This window comes from Herpailurus yagouaroundi, unplaced genomic scaffold, assembly GCF_014898765.1.
Source record: "Herpailurus yagouaroundi ecotype Mexico unplaced genomic scaffold, PumYag 100, whole genome shotgun sequence".
Lineage (NCBI taxonomy): Eukaryota > Metazoa > Chordata > Mammalia > Carnivora > Felidae > Herpailurus > Herpailurus yagouaroundi.
The window spans coordinates 41,558,195-41,578,592 of record NW_024412391.1 but is presented as its reverse complement, the minus strand read 5'-3'; the positions used below and the strand labels follow the sequence as shown (position 1 = coordinate 41,578,592).

At 43.4% G+C, this 20,398-nt stretch overlaps 1 protein-coding gene across 2 annotated transcripts in view; it reads right to left on the bottom strand.

Annotated features, from left to right (window-relative positions):
- Positions 1-11,610, bottom strand: part of SCRN1 (secernin 1) — a 62,380-nt gene extending 50,770 nt beyond the window's left edge. Inside the window, exon 1 of one of the 2 annotated variants that reach the window (XM_040472354.1) lies at positions 11,502-11,610. The gene's annotated coding sequence lies outside the window, so the exon portion shown is untranslated. The remainder of the gene's footprint in view (positions 1-11,501) is intronic. The other variant, XM_040472355.1, reaches the window with a different exon arrangement.
- Positions 11,611-20,398: the final 8,788 nt, after the last annotated feature.

Sequence of the window (20,398 nt, the reverse complement as noted above, 5' to 3'; positions counted from 1 at the left end):
GGGGCCTGTGGCTGTACACAGCTTACTTTTATTTACAAATAAACGTTTACTTTCCTCGCTCTTACTCACTGGTGATGGTCTGCCACCATTACGCCAATCCCTCAGTGGTTTGCACCCTGGCACATCAGATACACGTTCCATGGTGTAACTAAAATGTGCTTAACGAATCAGGCCAGGGGGAGTCTGGGTGGCTCAGTCGGACAGGCAGCCGACTCTAGCTTTCAGCTCAGATCACTATCTCACGGTTCATGAGTTCGAGCTCTGCATCAGGCTCAATGCTGACAGTGTTGAACCTTCTTGGGATTCTCTCTCTTTCTCTCCTCCCCAGCTCATTCTCTCTCTTTCTCTAAGTAAATAAGCTTCTAAAAAAAAAAAAAAAAACAAATTAGGATGATAGAGCCTCCAGATCTAACCATCAGTTTACAGAGAATTCAGATAACATCTTAGGGATGCAATCAGGAAAGTCTAGACTATGAGAAATTACAGGACAAATCTGACTTCTTCTATAACAACAACAAAAACTGCAAGGGAAAAAAAAAGATTAAGAGACAAAGTTACTTAAGAGATGTATCAGCCAACTGCACTGACTGGAACTTATTTGGATGCTGATTTAAATAAATGACACAAAAACTTTATAAGACAATTGGGGAAATGTGAACACTGATTGGATATTTGATGTCATTAAGGAATTCTTGTTTTAGACAGTATAACACTGGTTATGTCTGAAAAAAGAGTCCATATCTTCTAGAGATACAATCTGGGGTATTTCCCTGTGAAATGATAGGATGAAAGTAATCCAAGATGGGAAGGAAGGGTGAACCTTCAGATGTCACAAGTTTGGCTATATAACAAAAATGGCTGAAACGGGGTGATGGGTACACAGTGATTTACTATACTGTTCTCTTTACTTTTGTATATGTTTGTAACTTTGTATAATAAATAACTTTTTAAATGTTTATCTTGAGAGAGAGAGAGAGAGAGCGCGCGGGCACGCGTGCGCGCGCGCACACACACACACACACACACACACACACACACACGAGTGGGAGAGGGGCTGACAGGGAGGGAGACAGAGAATTCCAAGCCGGTTCCACACTGTCAGCGCAGAGCCCAACTTGGGGCTCAAACTCACGAACCATGAGATCATGACCTGAGCTGAAATCAAGAGTCAGACACGGGGTGCCTGGGTGGCTCGGTCAGTTGAGCGGCTGACTTTACCTCTGGTTGTGATCTCACTGTTCGTGAGTTTGAGCCCTGTGTTGGGCTCTGTGCTGACAGCTCAGAGCCTGGAGCCCGCTTCAGATTCTGCGTCCCCCTCTCTCTCCACCCCACCCCTGCTTGTGCTCTGTCTCTCTCTGTCTTTCAAAAATGAATAAACATTAAAAAAAATTTTTTATTTTTAAAAAGAGTCAGACCCTTAATTGACTGAGCCACTCAGGCGCCCCATATAATAAATAACTTTTTAAAGTAAAGCACATGATAAGATGTTTAAAATTCTGTTAAGGTTAGAAATAGCACTGGGCTGATCAAAGACAGGGAATATTTTCTTGGAGTTATTACTCGTAACTTGTTTGAGGCTCAAATACCTCTTTGAGGAAGGATTACTGGAGCAGGGGGTTGGGGAGGGAGCTTAGTTTGCCATGGTATATTAATTAGTGCAAGGTATATTAGTGGGGGGAGTGAGCCCCTGGATCCCACTACCTTGCTTTATTTCTCTCCCTCAAGTTTCAAAATACCTGTCATACTGTAATACCCATGAGGCAAGGACTCTTACATAAGCCCTCATTTCCCTGGCACTTTGGCACCTAATAAGACCTCAATAAATGTCTGTTGAATGAACGAAGGGGAAGGGACAGAGCTGTATTTTAATCTTCAGTGAGAGAAAAAGAGCAGGAAAACGTAATTTGGCCAAGGTGCTCCCATGCTGTGGTTCGATCCATGGTATCCATATTTAACCACGCATCCAAATCGTCTGGGGAGTTTGTTACAATGGCAGATTCCTAGACACCCCCCTCCTTGTAGATTCTGTTCAGTGCATCTGTATGAGATCACAGGAAGCGTATTTCTAACCAATGCCCCGGTGATTCTGGTGCAGACAGTCCAGAACGGGTGTGCAAAACCCACTGGTACAGGTTATTTCACCTCTGTGCTCCTCAAAAGGATTCATCATTTCTTGTGCCTGGTTCTTTGACCATGTGTTTCAGCACGCACAGAACAGTGCAGCAAAGCCCCTGAAGGCATCCACCAGCCTCAAAGGCCATCAGCCTGCTACCTTCTTGCTTCTCAATTTTAGTTTTAAGGAAACCACTTAATTTTAATCGCATGTTGCTGAATTCAGCCACAGCAATGGCGGCCATACGCTCTGCCTTCGGGCAGAAGGCAGATAAACCCCATCCTTGGTTAACTTGCGAGAGCAGGATTTCCTCTTCCCTAGTATGACCAACAGAGGTGTGGGAGGCTATGTTTCTTGGTCTCTAGCTTTAAAACGGAGAAATCAGGGGCGCCTGGGTGGCTCGGTCAGTTAAGCGTCTAACTTCACCTTGGGTCATGATCTCTCGGTTCATGGGTTTGAGCCCCGCGTCGGGCTCTGTGCTGCCAGCTCAGAGCCTGGAGCCTGCTTTCAGATTCTGTGTCTCCCTCTCCGCCCCTCTCCCACTCGTGCTTTGTCTCTCTGTCTCTCAAAAATAAAAAATAAAAAAATGTTAAAAAATAAAAAGTAAATAAATAAATAATAAAATGGAGAAATCAGAATACATGATCATCAGGAAGACCTGGATGGTTAACTGTTCTGTTTTGCAATTTTTACCACTTTAATTTTTTTTAACATTCTTATTTTTTTTATTTTTGAGAGAGACAGAGCACGAGTGGGAAAGGGACAGAGAGCGAGAGGGAGACACAGAATCCGAAGCAGGCTCCAGGCTCGGAGCTGTCAGCACAGAGCCCGACGCGGGGCTCGAACTCACCAACTGTGAGATCATGACCTGAGCCCAAGTTGGACACTCAACTAACTGAGCCACCCAGGCGCCCCTGCAATTTTTACTACTTTCAAGAAGTAAAGTTTCATCCAATTCTTTAAAAAGGCCTTTAGGGGCGCCTGAGTGGCTCAGCCGGTTAGGCGTCCGACTCTTGATTTCCACTCAGGTCATGATCCCAGGGGTAGAGGAGCCTGTCAGTGGGGAACTTGCTGAGGATTCTCTCTCTCCCTCTCTCTCTGCTCCTCTCCACCCTCCCTCTCAAAATAAAATACTTAAAAATTTTTTTTAATTTAAAAAATGAAAATGCCTTTAAAAAAAAAAGTGTTCTTCATTTAACATAGATGCAAGATTGGAGACTATCAGGACTCCTCTACCTTGGACAGAAAGTGAGAATCTGAGCCAAAAAAAAAAAGAAGAATTAAATGTCATTTCAAGTAACGGAATATTTCTAAGTCAGTAAGATGGCTAAGAAATATCTCCTGGATGATTTTTTCCAAACACACTTACTTGTTATCCGTTCCAAAAATACTGCAATGAAGGCGACTAGCTAGAAAAAATGAAAAGAGTGTCTATTTAAAAGCTGTAAAACCTGGGGCGCCTGGGTGGCTCAGTCAGTTAAGCATCTGACTTCGGCTCAGGTCACGATCTCACGGTCCTTGAGTTCGAGCCCCGCGTTGGGCTCTGGGCTGATGGCTCAGAGCCTGGAGCCTGCTTCGGATTCTGTGTCTCCCTCTCTCTCTCTGCCCCTCCCCCACTTGTGCTCTGTCTCTCAAAAATAAATAAATGTATTAAAAAAATTTTTTTAAAACCTGTGAAACCAAGTGTTCAGGTAATTAATGACTTTTCGACTTCATCCTAACCCCTAATAATTTAATGGACCGCCCCTGCTGCATTCCCTTCCCCCAAAATACAGCTGCTTAGATGATCGTAAGAATCAAAAAACAAAACAAAACAGATGCAGGACATGTAAATGGCTATCTATACATATCATAGAAAGCTGGAAAACATATAAGTACACAGAATCAAGATGGTGAAAGAAAAGAGGTCACGCAAATTACGTATGGTATCATTCAAGTTACGTATATTATCTAGACAGACGTTGCAAGAAGATCATAAGGAAATGTAACAAAAATTTTAAGAGTAGCAGTATCTCTGGGTTGTAGAATCACAATTCATTTTCTTTTAATGCTTATTTGTTTATTTTTGGGAGAGACAGAGTGCGAGCTGGGGAGGGGTAGACAGAAAGGGGGACACATGATCCAAAACAGGCCCCTTGCTGACAGCAGTGAGCCCGATGAGGGACTCGAACTCACAAACTGTGAGATCATGAGCTGAGCTGAAGTCAGACGCTTAACTGACTGAGCCGCCCAGGTGCCCCAAGAATCACAGTTTCTTAACCTCTATATATTCAGGCATTTTCAAATTTCCCATGTAAAAGTATAGAATTTGTAATGAAAATTTTTTTTTTTAAAAAAGAAAAGGAAGCGTGGCAATCAGAATAATCTATTATCCTAGCTCACTGCAGCTAATAAATATGATATTACAATAGGGCCAAGGCTTGGGAATTAGGGAGAACTCTATAGCTCAGTCATGGCAAATGAACTCATTTTAACTTTGGGCCACATCTGATTCTGCTTCATTTGCCATATATGGTCACAATGAGAAATATGAATAAAGCAAAATGTCTAACGTAATGATTCACGTGACAGACTGATAAGTAAGGAAATGCAGAGCTTTCAATCCATAGTCAATTAGAACGTTGTACATCAAAACCTGCATTTATCCATAAGGTAAGTTAGGTGGTAAAATGGTCACTTTACAAAATTATTCTTCAAATCCTTCCAGAATTTTTCTATAATAGAAAATATTCTAATATGATGTTTTCCAACTTTTAAATGTCAAGAAATGTTCGTGGAAACTCTCACCTAACAGTCATCGCAGTTGGCTGGGAAAGACATAATGAATATATGTTATGAATTCAATAACACTTCCAATGGATTTGTATGTACTAAATGGCAACAGAATCCTTACATGTTTGAAAAACAGTGGTGCAGATATATATGGCTCATTATTTAGTCTGTGTACCTTCAAGGTTGGGACACACGTGAATTCAAGGACCATCTCAAAAACTGCACCACACCCAGTGGTCTGTCCATCACTCTGGTGCATTTAAAATATGGTACCGCTTAAAAGAAAACTCAGGCTGCAAGATTGGCGGCTATCATGACTCCTCTACCTTGGATACTAAGTGAAAATCTGAGCTAGAAAAAATCTGAGCTAGAAAAAATCCCGTTTAGGGATTTTAGAGGGAAGGAAAGAGGAGAGATTAGTTGAATGGCATCTATTTCTCATGGATACAACAATTTTTTTTTTAATTGCAAGAAAGAGTAGATAAGCGGCACAAGAGAGATTAATTTTCCGCTCAAGCTAGCCAAGTTAGAAAAAGATAGTCAGATCGAGTTCATGGTAAAGAAGATGTTTTCCGATACATGATAGGTTGGAAGAAGTTTTCCATCTTTCATAGTAACATAAAGAAAGGAAATGGCTTGCATCGCATGAACAATACAGGTGAGACTGTGCAGTTAGGATAAACTCTCTAAGAGGTTACGTTATAGCTTTTTACGAAAGGATCAGACAGACCCCAATTCCAGGTACAGTTCTTCCATTTAAAAGTGGAGTTCTTGTCTATAAAAGTCTTCATCTATAAAATGTAGATGAGCTGGTACGAGATTAAATGAGATAATATATGCAGCCTATCTAGAAGAGAGAAACACTCAAGGTTTGGTCCTTTAACTTGTTCTTAAAGAACAGTGTTCTTGAAACATAATGATAAGGGAGATGAAGGAAGAAAAACGTGTGCGAGATAGGCAGGTATCCGGTGAGCTGCCAAAAGCACTCTCCGTGGGAAAGACCTAGAAGCTACTAAGCAAGCCGCATCTAGGATCCTTTCATTTCCTTCTGTTCTCATTTCTAACATTGCTGCCGTTGTGTCCACTAATTTGGCAAGGTTGCTTTGAATTATGACCTTCCTATTCCCACCATCTGTTTTCTTCTCCCATCTAAATAATGCATTGTCTCTCCTGATCTTTTCCCATTAGTGTAATTTGATATGTACCTGTTAACTCTGCAAACTGGGATTTAAAAACTCTTCTCAATCATTCTTAAAATGGGGATTTACACTCTGTCCCTGTAAAACAAATTAGCTAACTATTCCTTTTCTACAGAAGGCATAAAGTAATAACAGTTAAATCTTGCTGGTAACCAGAGATTACTTTTTTTTTTTTTAGGTCTAGCAAAATTTGATTTAAAAACGACTTTGTAGGGGCGCCTGGGTGGCTCAGTTGGTTAAGAGTCCAACTCTTGCTTTCGGCTCAAGTCATGATCTCATGGTTCATGAGTTCGAGCCCCACACTGGGCTCTGCGCTGACAGCACGGAGATTGCTTGGGATTTTCTGTCTCCCTCTCTCTTTGCCTCTCCCCTGCTCGTGCTCTCTCTCTCTCTCTCAAAAATAAAATAAACATTAAAAAAAATTAAAACTACTTTGTAAATACCCATTAATGCTAGAGCCATTTGCTCTGTTTTACCATTAGGGAATGTATCCCATTTTATTATCAAAAGAAACTTATATTCATATATGTGAATATATGCATGGATGTGTATATACGTGTATATGTATACACATACATTTATATAAATATAAGTATATACAAAAGAGGGAGAGAGGAAGGAAGGGAGGAAAGAAAGAATGAAGGAAAGGACCAGGATTAATGGATTAATATGTCACTAACAGGGGCGCCTGAGTGGCTCAGTCAGTTTAGCATCTGACTCTTGATTTCAACTCGGGTCATGGTCCCAGGGTCGTGGGATCAAGCCCCGCATCAGGCTCTATGCGCAGCATGCAGCCTGCTTAAGACTCTCTCTCTCCCTCTGCCTCTCTCCTGCTCTCTCTAAAAAAAAAATTTTTTAACCTAAGAATTGGCAGTGAAAATAAAGATGGGATACAGAGTAAGAAGCTTTAAATTTTACTGTACCTAGTTATGTCATTTTAAATTTATAGCAAGCTCATATTACTTTATTGGGTTTTTCATTATTTAAAAAATCTGATTCCTTTAGTGCTTAACAAAGACATTTCATTTAATTCTTTCAGGTCACTAGGGCGCTTCTGAGCGCAATTTCAAAATACACTAAGATTTTACTTTGAGAGGACAAAAATATTCAGAAGAGCCTGGGTCACTACATTATTTTAATTAGAATATTTAAGAAGTCGGATGAGTTACCAAGATGCATCTTGAGCCCCTAACCAGCTACAAGCACTAAGCCCAACCCAAGGGAAAACGGAACTAAAATGATGCTTTCGAGCTCTTTATCACCTAGAAGAGGGGCTCATAAACACAACCGAGAGAGAAGGGTAGCAACCCAAATTAAAATAATGACTGCAGACGCTTATGGGAGTTTTCAAGCAGGTGCAGTTCACTTTAGCGGAGGATATCAAGCACTGGTAGACTTAGGCTAAACATATAACTATTAAGAACAGAAGAAGGGAACATTGACCTTCTCAAGCTCCCTCTCTCTAGGTAAGGCTCGAGCCGGGAGGCTCTCACCTCCCTCCCCTTCCAGCCACCCTGACTGAGCGATGTGGCATTCCATCCAGTGTGGCGCACCGCCATCCCAGACTGGGTTGGTGACGTGGGGAGCTTCTTTGGGAGGGTGTGACTGATGGCTACATCCCTCTTGCCGTCTTGGATGCCAGGTCGCTTCCCTGTCACCAGGGGAATGGGATCACTGGATCTTAGCCATCCCTTCCACTGACAAGAGCTTTGTAACCATCCCTAAGAGTTGCAGAGAAGAGAGTTCCATATAAGACCCCAACTGGGGGTAAGGATGACAGTGAGGGTAGAAGAGACACACAGAATGATGGAAAAGGACGTGTCTATCCTTGGTACAGGGCAGGTGCAAAGTGCTACAGGGTTGTGGCCAATCTACCTCAGAGGTAAAGCAAGTACAGATCCTATCTCATTCCCAATAACTCTTTTACATTTCTTGGCTCTTCCATCCATTTGTTTCCCAAGTTCAGTTGAACTTTTTAAAAATTCGGCAAAATGTTTCCAGAGTCCCTCTGGAATATACCTAAAATATTATTTTAATGTATAATCAAGGGGCGCCTGGGTGGCTCAGTTGGCTAAGCGTCCAGCTTCAGCTCAGGTCATGATCTCTCAGTTCACGAGTTTGGGCCCCGTGTCCAGCTCTGTGCTGACAGCTCAGCGCCTGGAGCCTGCTTCAGGTTCTGCGTCTCCCCCACCCTCTCCCCCTCCCCTGCTTGCGCTCTATCTCTATCTCTCAAGAATAAACTTAAAAAAATTTAATATATAATCAATATACAAATTATTAATGAGGTATTTTAAATTCTTTTTTTCATATAAATTTTGAAATCTGGCGCATAGTTCACACATCTCAGTTTGGACTAGCCACATTTCAAGCACTCAACAGCCACATGTGGGTAGTAGCTAGTGGTTAGTGGTTATTGAATTGGACAGCACAGACCTAGACTCTCATTCCAACGAAAATGGCTCCAAACTTTCCTAAGGACTGATTATTGCTGGATAAAGAGATCATGAGTGAATTTTTAAAAAATAACTTTGGCGGGGGTGCCTGTGTGGCTTAGTAGGTTAAGCGTCCGACTCTTGGTTTCGGCTCTGGTCACCATCTCACAGTTTATGGGTTCGACCTCCCTGCTGTTGGGGCAGACCCTCCTTGAGATGCTCTCTCTGCCTCTCTCTCTGCCCCTCCCCCCCTCAGAATAAATACGTAAACTTAAAAAAATAAAATACCTTTGGCTTACTGTTCTCCAACAAACACAAACTGCACATGTTTACGTATTTCTGAAACGCTTGACTTTAAGTATCTTTGACATACCAGGGGAATTTAAGTGAATGAATCTTGACAACCATGCTCTAATGCAAGTTATTCTTTTTTAAACAGCATGCACGGCATCGTCGTCAGTCTTCACTTCCACATATCTATCCATACCTAGCTCCTATCCACTTCACCATCCCAAACTATTCTCCCTGTTCCCAACACACGCACCCTGTCCTTCTGCAGATCTTTGGGTTAACGTTACGGAATGCCCAGAAGTATTTTTCATATCCTCACCACCTCTGCGCAAATACTTACCCATGCACACTTCCCAGTGTGGTTATGGGTATATGACCAAGAGAATTCAAATTCAGATTCTAGAAAACCCTCTGTACCCAGTGCCGTTTCAACATTCTTTTAAAACAGGCTCGTTATTTACCTTTTACTTAAAATGAGATGTATTCAAAAGCTATCACATATCCCACTTTGGTTTCTTTTAAAAAGAAATTCACCTAATCATTCTCCACAAACAAAGCCACTCATGTTTTTCATCCGAGAACGCATCTCTCCCCTTAAAGAATATGCCTAACTTATGTTTTTGGTGCTTAAATATGACCTGGGCAGTTATGAGACCTGGAGTTCGATCCTCACTGCCAGTTGCCAACCAGCCATCTGACCTTGGGCACAGCGCAATCACCCTGCTGGAATCAGCCTCCCAGGCTGTAAAAAGGTGGGGGGGGGGGGGGGACAGCAGAGTGCTCTCTTAGGTGGCTTCCAGCTCGCCATTCCTGACCTGAGCACTAATCTTCATCTACTCCGTTACCCCTGAAAACACTTGCCTCCTCAGGCATCCCCTCCTTCCTAAATGAGAAGATGGCTGACGGCACAGCAGTGAAACCGGAAAGAAACGCTGTTTAAAAAAAAAAAAAATCTTAAAATGAGTCACCTTTCAAGAATGTATCATTCTCTGGTGCCTGGGTGCTCGCTCATGGAGCTGTATCAGTACTTCCAATGAAATTTGCTCTGAAGAACCTGGCATTTGTTATGTACTGTTCTTGGGTGATGTTTACACTAGACAGTCATCTCGTTTAAGAGCCACTTGTAGGTACAAAACACACAGAAGTTATGCATCGAACAGACATAAGCAGCCACATAAATCGTCCTTAGTGGAGCCTGGAGAAAATCAGATCAAAATCACAGAGTTTTAATTGGGTCTTTGCACCACATTTGGTACGTTAGAGAAGATACTTACAGCTCCCTAAACTTGCCACTTCACCTCCCCAGGACCCCGCCGCCCACTAAAATTTAGCCTGCTGCAAGAATCAGTCCTTACCCCTTAGGACCAGCCACAGCGACACCCCAGAGAGCCTTCCCTGCTGCAGATTTCCCCACCAAGGCATCAGTCAGGGGTAGCTGATGTTAGCTGTGGTCTGTCTGTACTGCTGCTGCCTGGCCTGATTTTTCATGCTGCCATTTTAAATTAACATAGGTCTCTTCTGCAACCCATGACATCTTCTGGTCAGGCGGGGAACACAGGAGGCCTCCGGGAGGCTGGACACAAGTGTAATTCAAGACAACTGCAAGTCAGAATTAAACAGCAAATCCAGAAAGAACCCTTACCAAGTCGGTTTTGAGTCACAGCAAATGACAGCTTCCCTAGATGCACTTGGGTTTGATGGACATTTTAAACCCCTCCATCCGAGTTCTCATCAATTCTCTAAAGTTCAAGCGTCCCTCCTGCTCTGCAAACCACCCTCGTCTCAGACCTCACCAGTGATGTCGCCAAGTAAACGTCTCCAGGACGGACAAGCGAAGCGAGGGCTGCAGTGTATAACCGTAGCAGAAATACAGGATGCCTTCTACCAATAAGTGTCCCGGCACCGCGGCGTACCTACCCTGACACCCCCACCCCCAAGAACCTCCCCGAGGTGGCTTGGGGAGGGGGAGGGGAGTTGTGGCAAGTCCTGCAGCCCGCACAGACAGCAACAGCCTGCGCGTTTGCCCTAAACGGGGGGGGGGGGGGGGTGGCAGTGCCCTGTACCTGATTCGTGATCACAAACCGGGTAGACATGGGCGCAGAGCCAGGTCAAGGACAGCGGGCCCCACCAGGCAGCCATGTTCGCGCTACCCGGGTAGCAGGTGCCTTACCTCCCGGGAAGGTGCCAGGCCCACTCCACCACCGAGCGAGCTGCGAACCCCGGGAGCAGCCCGAGGGGTGGCAGGGGTGTGTGGGGGGGGGGGGGGTGCGGGCACAGACGCCAGCGGGGCAGCAACTTGGCTCTCAGGAAATGGAAACAGGAAAAGCGCCCGGAGGTCGGGGCAAAGGATGGGGTTGGGGCGTAGAGCCGGGGGACGCACTCAAACTAAGCGGCACTGCCCGCGCCCCGGGGTGGGGCGTCCCTCTCCGGCGCCCCCTCAACCTACTAGCCCGAGTCATGCACCACCCGGGCAGAGGCCATCTCTCCCCTGATTCCGTCCCCCACCCCCGAGCCTCCAGCCGGCCCTTGCCACCACCCGCCGGAACGCCGCCCGGAGTAGCGCTTCCCGCAGGTTCGGAGGGGCCGGGGCTGGCGACGAGGCACAGGGGACGGCGATGGCGGACGCGGCCGAAACGCTCGGGGAGAGGGGGCTGCGGACGCCCTGCGCTCGCAGCCGTGCCCTCCGCGGCTTACCTGCGGGGCGAAGGGCTCCGGGCTCTGCTCTGCGGCGCGGATGCTGCGGCCGCCGAGGGTACGCGTGCTGCCGCGGCCGCGATTACTGCGGCGACATCGGGGGCTGCAGCTGCAGTGGCGGAGGCGGCTGTCGGGCGCTTCCCCCTCCCCAGACTCCCGGCGCCTGGGCCCGCCGCCCCCCGCTAACAGCTGGCCCGGCTCACGTGACCGCGGGGCCCACCCCCGCCTCCCCCACCCGGGCCCCGGGGCCGCGCCGCACCCGCTGCGTCTGGGCCGCCGGGGCTGCAGCGCCGCGCTCGGCCCGATAGGGGAGGGCGCCTGGGAGCAGGGGAGCGGCCGGGAGGGCGACTGTCGCCGCAGAAAGTGGCTCCTTCTTTGCTCGATTTTTATTTCTCGGTCACGTCCGGGGTTGCGGCTCTCTCGAAAGGGGGAACTCAGGCTTTACGGAGCCAGCCGCGCCCCCCCCCCCCCCCCGCCGCCTCGCAGCGCACTCCCGGACTCGGCGGTTGGGTTGCTACGTGCGGGCCTCGGTGCCCAAGCAAAATTTCCCCGCGGAAAAACGTGCCCTGTACTTTGTTGACAAACATGTCCTAGCCGACTCCCCGGTTTTAAAGGTGCCGTCCCGCGTCATGTTGATAAACGAGACCCTACCCTGGGTCCTTGGACATGGAAACCCAAAGAGGTTAAGGAACTCGCCCAAGGTCACAAGGCAGTAGTAAAGCCCAGATTCCATCCCAGGGTTAATAGATCCACAGACAGGTGACAGGTGTGTTGGTGGTCAGGACCTGACCATCGTCTGTTACCAGAATAGAGACGCTACCTTCTATAAATTGACAAGAAAAGCCCAACTCAAAGGCTACGAAGAGAGAATTCACGAGAAGAAAACAAACGCACACTCAGCACATGAAAAGATATTCAAGTTCACTTAACTGCAAATCAAATACACAAGGCAGAATTTTCCATCCATCAGATTCGCAAAAATAAAGTTTTATAACCTCAACGGGGACAATTTTGCAATATCTTCTCAAATAACAAATATGTATATATAGTCTTTAAGGATTCCACTTCTGTACTTTATCCTATAGATACACTGATACAGGTGTGAAATGATGAGTACAAGGTTACTCATTGCTACATTATTTGTGCTAGCAAAGACTGGAAGCAAATGTCCATCAATAAAGGACTGTTAAATATATTACAGCACATCAGTACAATGGAATGCAAACCAGCTATAGAAATTTTTTAAATGGGGGGGTTCCTGGGTGGCGCAGTCGGTTAAGCGTCCGACTTCAGCCAGGTCACGATCTCACGGTCCGTGGGTTCGAGCCCCGCGTCGGGCTCTGGGCTGATGGCTCAGAGCCTGGAGCCTGTTTCCGATTCTGTGTCTTCCTCTCTCTCTGCCCCTCCCCCGTTCATGCTCTGTCTCTCTCTGTCCCAAAAATAAATAAACGTTGAAAAAAAATTTTTTTTTAATTGTTTTAAATGGGGAGGATCTGGGACACCTGGGTGACTCAGTCAGTCGAGCAACAGACTCTTGATTTCGGCTCAGGTTATGATCCCAGGGTCATGAGATCCAGCCCCCCAATAGGGCTCCACGCCTAGCATGGAGCCTGCTTGAGACTCTCTCTCTCTCTCTCTCTCTCTCTCTCTCCTTCTGCCCCTCTCCCCTGCTTGCACATCCCCCCCCCCCAATAATTTTTTTCTTTTTTTAATGGGGACGGTCTATCTCTATGTACTGATATGAAAGATTTGCAACCTATACCAAGGGAGGTGGGGGGGGGGTCAGGACCATGTGCAGAATATCATGTGTTATTATCTGTGGGGAAGAAATATGCTTGTACTCATATTTGTAAATGCATGGAATATCTTTGGAAGAAATCATAAACTGTAATAGTAGATGCCATCAGGAAAGAGAACTGAGTGACAGAACACAGGGAAGGGAGGGAGATTTTTTTCTCATGTCTTTTGAATGTTATTCCTATGCTTGTGGTTTGCCCCAAGAGTGAATGGAGTGTAGGAGAAGGCTGAGGGAATCAGTGGAGGCACTGCAGGACAGAGCAGTGGTCATATACTCTTGGAGCACAAAAGGACCTTATTGCACATTTAGGCCAACCAAGGAAACTGTCCTTTTACTGTTAACCTATTTCTGTCTTTAGATTAGAGTAGGTGTTTGGGGTTTTGTTTTTTTTCAAAGACGTAACATAGTTGGATCTTGTTTTTCATTCAGACACCCTCTGCCTTTGAATTGGAGCGTTTCCATCAGTGGCTGTTAACATTTGGCAATGTCTGGAGATATTTTTGGTTGTCAAAATGGCAGAGGTGGAGGAGGTCTCTGCTGGTATCTAGTGCATGGAGGTCAAGGATGCTATTAAACGCCCTAGGATGCAGAGCACGATCTCCCAAAACTAAGAATTATCTGGCCCTAAATGTCAACAGTACTGAGGTTGAGAAACTCTGATTCAGATCATCTATATTTAATGTAATTATCAGTATGGTGAGTTATAAATGTAACATCTTGATACTTCCATTTGTCCCATCTGTTTTTTGTTTGTTTGTTTAAGTTTATTTATTTATCTGAGAGAGACAGAGACAGTGTGAGTGGGGGAGGGGCAGAGAGAGAGGGAGAGAGAGAGAATCCCAAGCAAGCTCCATGCTGCCAGCGCAGAGCCCAATGCAGGGCTCAAACTCATGAAACCATGAGCTCATGGGCTGAAACCAGGAGTCAGTCACTCAACTGAGCCAGCCAGGTGCTTTTTTACTTGCCTTCTTTTGAAGAACTGAGATTCTTTTTAGTATTCCATTTTAAATCCATTATTGGTTTCCTAATCATACTGTGTGTTTTACTTTTTTTTTTCAATTTTTTTAATGTTTATTTTTGAGAGAGAGCAAGAGAAAGAGAGAGAGAGAGAGTGGGGGGGAGAGGGAGGGGCAGAGAAAGAGAAAGAGAGAGAGACAGACAGAATCTGAAGCAGGCTGCAGGCTCTGAGCTGTCAGTACAGAGCCCGACGCGGGGCGCGAACTCACGGACCGTGAGATCATGACCTGAGCCGAAGTCAGACACTCAACCGACTGAGCCACCTGGGCGCCCTTGGGGTAGCTTTAACTCTATGGCTACTTTAGCCCTTCTACTAAGGTATGACTCACATAGGGTCTCTAATGTTCCATGCAATCAATAAGGTGATCCTGGCTGGTAGAAACGTGAACAATTCCCAGTTTTGTGTGAGCTCTGCAAAGTTTTTGGTGCACAGCTCCCAGTAGTTGTTTCTTCCTCAGCCTTGTGGAGATTCATCATTTGCATGCATAAACTGGTATTCAGTCGATGACTAAAATGCATATTTCTAAATTTCTTCTCCATTTAGTTTTCTGCAGAACTCTGCCCCACATATTCCAACTGCTTTGACCTTCCTGAACTCTGATCACTCTTTCCTCAACCCCGCAAAACAACTGGGCTTTGTTTTTGTTTCCCCTTGTCTTTGCCATGTCTGGTTCAGGAACTGCCTCCACGCAGAAGGCTAAGGCGATTGTAGGTCTCTTCTCATTTGTTTCCTTGCTCTTGAGAATCACAATCCCGCTCTGCCTGCTGACCAATGTCTGACCCACGTTGTCTCATCTATTTTGCCCAGTTTTCTAGTTACTTACAATAGGATAGCAAGTCCCATAGCACATTTTCCTTTCTAGGAAGATGTGGAAGGCCAGGAACACTAATCTTCATACCTCTGAGGAACCAAATGGACTGATACAGAATCAGCTAGGCCCATTATTTAATGAACTATAAATGCATAGTTTATTTATACTTCTAGAAGTTCTTCAACACGTCTAAATTAACAAGAAACATTCATGGAACGCTTGTAGCAGGAATTGTACTTCTGCTACAAAGATGTAAAAGGCATCGTAGCCCCTCCTCTCAGGAAGTCAGAGGCAGGCAAGGAAATTAAGTAGAAATTAATGCATATATTCCACGTTCCCGTCAGGGTAACATAAGAATTAGGCACAGATAAATATGTGGATCTAGCATATTGGGAAATGTAAACAAGTATGAAAGATGATCATAAATGAGGGTTATCCAAACACAGACCATCTAAAAAAATTATCGATGACAATGTTGCCTTTTCTTCTAAGCAGTGTTACTGTCTGAAGAACCCCGTACAATGATTTCGAGGAGCTGAAGTATGTGTGTAATTGAGAAATGCCTTTAACACATTACTTACAGAGGTGTTTTCCACTTAGTGCTTCTTCTGGTGTATAATTGTAGCAGGAAGAAAAAGATCTGTCACTGGGCAGATCTCATGGGGATGAACAACAGACAGTATTACGTGAACGAGACACTCACATAAGGGTAAGAACGCCCGTGTAATTGCTTTGTATGCAATCTTATGAGAATCAAAAGAGGTGCTGAGAGCAAAGCCATCAGAAAATGAGAAAGAAAGCTAGTGAAGATTAGTCAGCCACCTGTCTTAATTCTATGACAACCATGTTTAGGAGGTTAGTTTTCTGAATTTGGTTACCATAGAAACAAACCTTTAGAATGCCCTTAAATCAATTTACAGAATTACTGCCCATATCGAGTATAAGCAACACTGAGAGATTTTAAGTACTGAAATCTATTTTTAAATTATCTTTAGAATTTAAATGATCCATCGAGCCCTTTGAATATGCAATTTGGACGGCCATAAATTATCTTTTGGCAAAAGGTATAAAATTGTATTTATTGTAACTAGGTGATGGGCTTATAAATTCAATTACTCAAGTGTGTCATTTCAGTGAATGTCTTCTATTTAATTTGAAATAACAGCTCCTAAATGTTCTGGATCTGGTTTTAAAAACAAATTATGTATGCTTCACACGCTCTGTGACTCTAGGAGTCATTCATGGGTTTAGCCACTGTACAGATGATTTAAAGGAGAATCGCTAAGACCTTGTCTTGTCATCATCAAAGAACAGACTAAAAGATTCTATGACCAGACTGGGAGCTTCAACCTAATCCTGTCCCCGTGATGTTTTCCTAGTTTACGTGTGTGGAAAAGGTCCACCGATGCTACCCACAGTTTTAAAACAGAACTTGTTTTTAATATCCTGGTGATACCTGAGGCCACCTTTTAATGGATGAAAGCTTATCCAGAATTGTAGACGTTGAGCCTCTTAGATCTGCAATGTTAACACCACTGCTGCCTCGAGATAATACAGGACTTTCAACAGAAGCTATTATTAGTGGGGCGCCTGGGTGGCTCAGTTGGCTAAGCGACGGACTCTTGGTTTCGGCTCAGGTCACGATCTTGCGGTTTGTGGGGTCCAGTTCCAAACTGGGCTCGCGCGGACAGCACGGAGCCTGCTTGGGATTCTGTCTCCCTCTGCCCCTCCCCTGCTTTAGTGCGCCCCCTCCCTCTCTTTCTCAAAATAAATAAATAAACTTAAAAAGAAAAGTTATTATTTTCCAGTCTTCCCGAGAACTAAACAAAGTCTTGTCTAAATTGCTGTAGGAATTTTGGGTTCAGTTAAAGGAAGACTTATTTCATGCTATCAGTGATTCAGCAATCATCCTACCTATTGAGAGAATGTATAAAATTTCTGACTCCACAGGAAGAGTATGTTGTTTTGGACATGCATCTAACTTTCATGAAAGAGGAGAAGATTGGTATCATTTTGTGTCCTATTGGACTAATTACCTGGCTTTCAGATAATTGGAAATAATCTAACATATGGAGAGACTTGAGTGTTTGAATTCCTAATTATTCTTCACTCTCCTTTCCATTGACTTTCTACTTTTCAGTCAAAATCCAGGCCCTAGGTTTTTACTATTACATCCCTTATACCAGCTCTTAAACGCGCAAAGGATTTAACTTTTTGTGTACAAAGAGTGATTTATTCCTTGGAGTTGGAATCTGTCTGGTTCATTTTGATTTTCAAAAAGCATCTTATCATATTTTTTTGAAACAAAAATTGAGCAGGAATTGTTTTACTGTCCCATGAATTTCTCAGATAGTCAATCTTTCTTGACTGTGAATATAAAGAAAGGATTGAGCTTTAAGAATTATCAGTGAATTTCTAGGACAGGCAAAGAAAGCAGATTGGTGGTTGCTTCGGGAGTTGGGGGAAAGAGGGGACTGACTACTTGAGTTTCTTTTGGATAAGAAAAACATTCTAAAATGGATTGTGGTGATGGCTGCACAACTCTGTATGCTACAATTTATTGAATTGTAAAAAAAAAAAAAAATCACTGTATTACATGGTTTTATTTTTTAAAAATACCCTACCTCAAGAAGAAAACAAAACAAAACAAAACAAACGACCATTGAACATTGCCCAGCTCAGAGGAAATATAGGTCAATGATAAAGAGTGAATAGTTTTGAAGAATTATTGCCATAGTAGGAAAATGTTAGGAAAAAAGAATCCAAGGAGCAGAGTTGGTTTACCGTTCAGTCTTAATGTGAGCAAGAATCAATTAACTTTAGTAGGCTGCTTAATTTTCTTAAAAATGTTTCTTACTTTAAGGCAAATCTCCTGTATTAATATCAGTCCTCTTCTTGGTTATTCTACACAAGTACCTTACCCATTCAATTTAATTTAATTTAGCTTCTAACTTAAGAGCTACTTTAAAAAAAAAAAAAAAATCTAGGAGTGCCTGGGTAGCTCAGTTGGTAAAGCAACTGACTGTAGATTTCAGCTCAGGTCTTGATCTCACGGTTTGTGAGTTTGAGCCCTGCACTGGACTCTGTGCTGACAGTACAGAGTCTGCTTAGGATTCTCTCTCTCTTCCCCTCCCCTGCTCTCTCTCTCTCAAAATAAATACATAAACTTTAAAAAATATATAAAATAAACAAATTTAGACTGTTTCAAAATGTTTTCTGCACAAAATAGCTACACAACAAGATACGATTATAAAGGGAAAAGAAGAAAAAAAAAACACCTGTATATGGTTGAATGTTATAATATCCTAGTCTCCTGCCCAGAGGTAAAATTATTATCAGTTATATTAACATAAAATACATTCCAGCAGAGCAAGGCCAACGAATGAGAAAATGTTCTGAGAAACTGGAATTAAAGCCCAAAGGGTCTCCCTACCTTTACTTCATTCTTTCTAATAACGAGAACTGTCCCCCAATACCTCAATTCACATTGCGTGTGAAATGTTTTCACTGCAACTGTTCACCAGAAAAGAAATTACCTCTATCCCTACAGCAGTGTGGAATTTTAAATTAAAGAAATGACTTGTAAATTCCCAGAAATCCCCAAGTGAGATATAATTTAGCTGTTACTGAAGACCAAGGGGACAGCATTCACTTTACTCTAGATTTTTAGAGTAAAAAACCTCAGCAAACATCTCATGTAATTTGTTTTTAGATCATAAAATAAAATTAATGTTAGTCTAGGTCCTAGGCACTTAGATTGGCTTTGTAAATTATTGGCTGACTCATACTCACTACAGTCATCCATTTTATGCCAGCGGCTTTATTAGCAGTACAGGAACACAAAGAAATGGTAAACAAAAGAATCCTTGATTAGTGTGCTAGGTGTTTTCAGATCTCCAGAATCTCCCAACTGTTTGTATGCTTTTCTTTTCCTTAACAATAACCTATGTATATAAAAATGAGCCACTTAATCCCTTGGGTAAACCAAAGCTGAAGGAATGAAAAAAAGATTATTGTTGGTTTTACATGGAGAACTACTAGGAAATTTTACCTAAATTATAAGTGAAACATAGAAATATAGGCAAAGTACAGAAAGACAGATTCCAAATCAATCAAAAGGAAATTTAACTGCACGGTATAGACAAGTTTTCAGAGAAGGGAAATCATGTACTAGAGAGAACATTTCAATGACTATCTTTGATACGAAACTATATATATACATATTCATATATATGTATATAATCTATTCATAATATATGTATATATTATACATGGCACATAGTTTATACACTACATACAACACATACATATATATATTTACTTTTTAAAGGCAATCTCTTGACTGTATATTCTTCTAAACATGTGGGCTATAGATAATTCTGAAAAAATAATAAAGAACAATAATTTTGGGAAAGTTTGGGTCTCTTTTCTCTCTTCTGGTAGGGAAGATGTTCACAAAAACATACTTACTGATGATCTAACTTTTTGCTGTGAGAAGTTAGAGTCATAAAAAATTCCTAACCCTGGGGAAAATAGTATCTCCAGACAACTTACCCTTTTGACTGTACATTCAGTTTTAGGCACAATTAGTTTCCCCAATGACCAATGCTTTACAGAAAACAAGAAAGAATACTCAAAGAAAAATATAGAAGATCGTATATTCAAGGGCAGGGAATTGGTGAATCATCTCTCAAATTAAGAATCTTAGACCACCTGCATCAGTGTCATCTAGCAAGTGGGCTAAAATGCAGAACCATGGGCCCAACCCAAGTATGAATCAGCATTGCTGGGGAAAGGGGTCAGGAATCTGCATATTTCACACATGTACCATGCATCTCTGGTGTATGCTAATTTTGTTTTTGTTTTTTTTTAATTTTTTTTTCAACGTTTTTATTTATTTTTGGGACAGAGAGAGACAGAGCATGAACGGGGGAGGGGCAGAGAGAGAGGGAGACACAGAATCGGAAACAGGCTCCAGGCTCTGAGCCATCAGCCCAGAGCCTGACGCGGGGCTCGAACTCCCATACCGCGAGATCGTGACCTGGCTGAAGTCGGACGCTTAACCGACTGCGCCACCCAGGCGCCCCTGGTGTATGCTAATTTTGAATCACTGCTACATTTCTGCAACATTTAGGAAGCAAAGCAAGCCTCTCATTGTATTTGAGGATGGCACTAGGAAACCAGTGTTTATAAGGTGTTTGTCTTCTGTCAGCCTGGAGCAAGGAGCTGAAGGCAGCAGAGGCAAGGCTGAAAGCAAAGGCAAAGCAGTG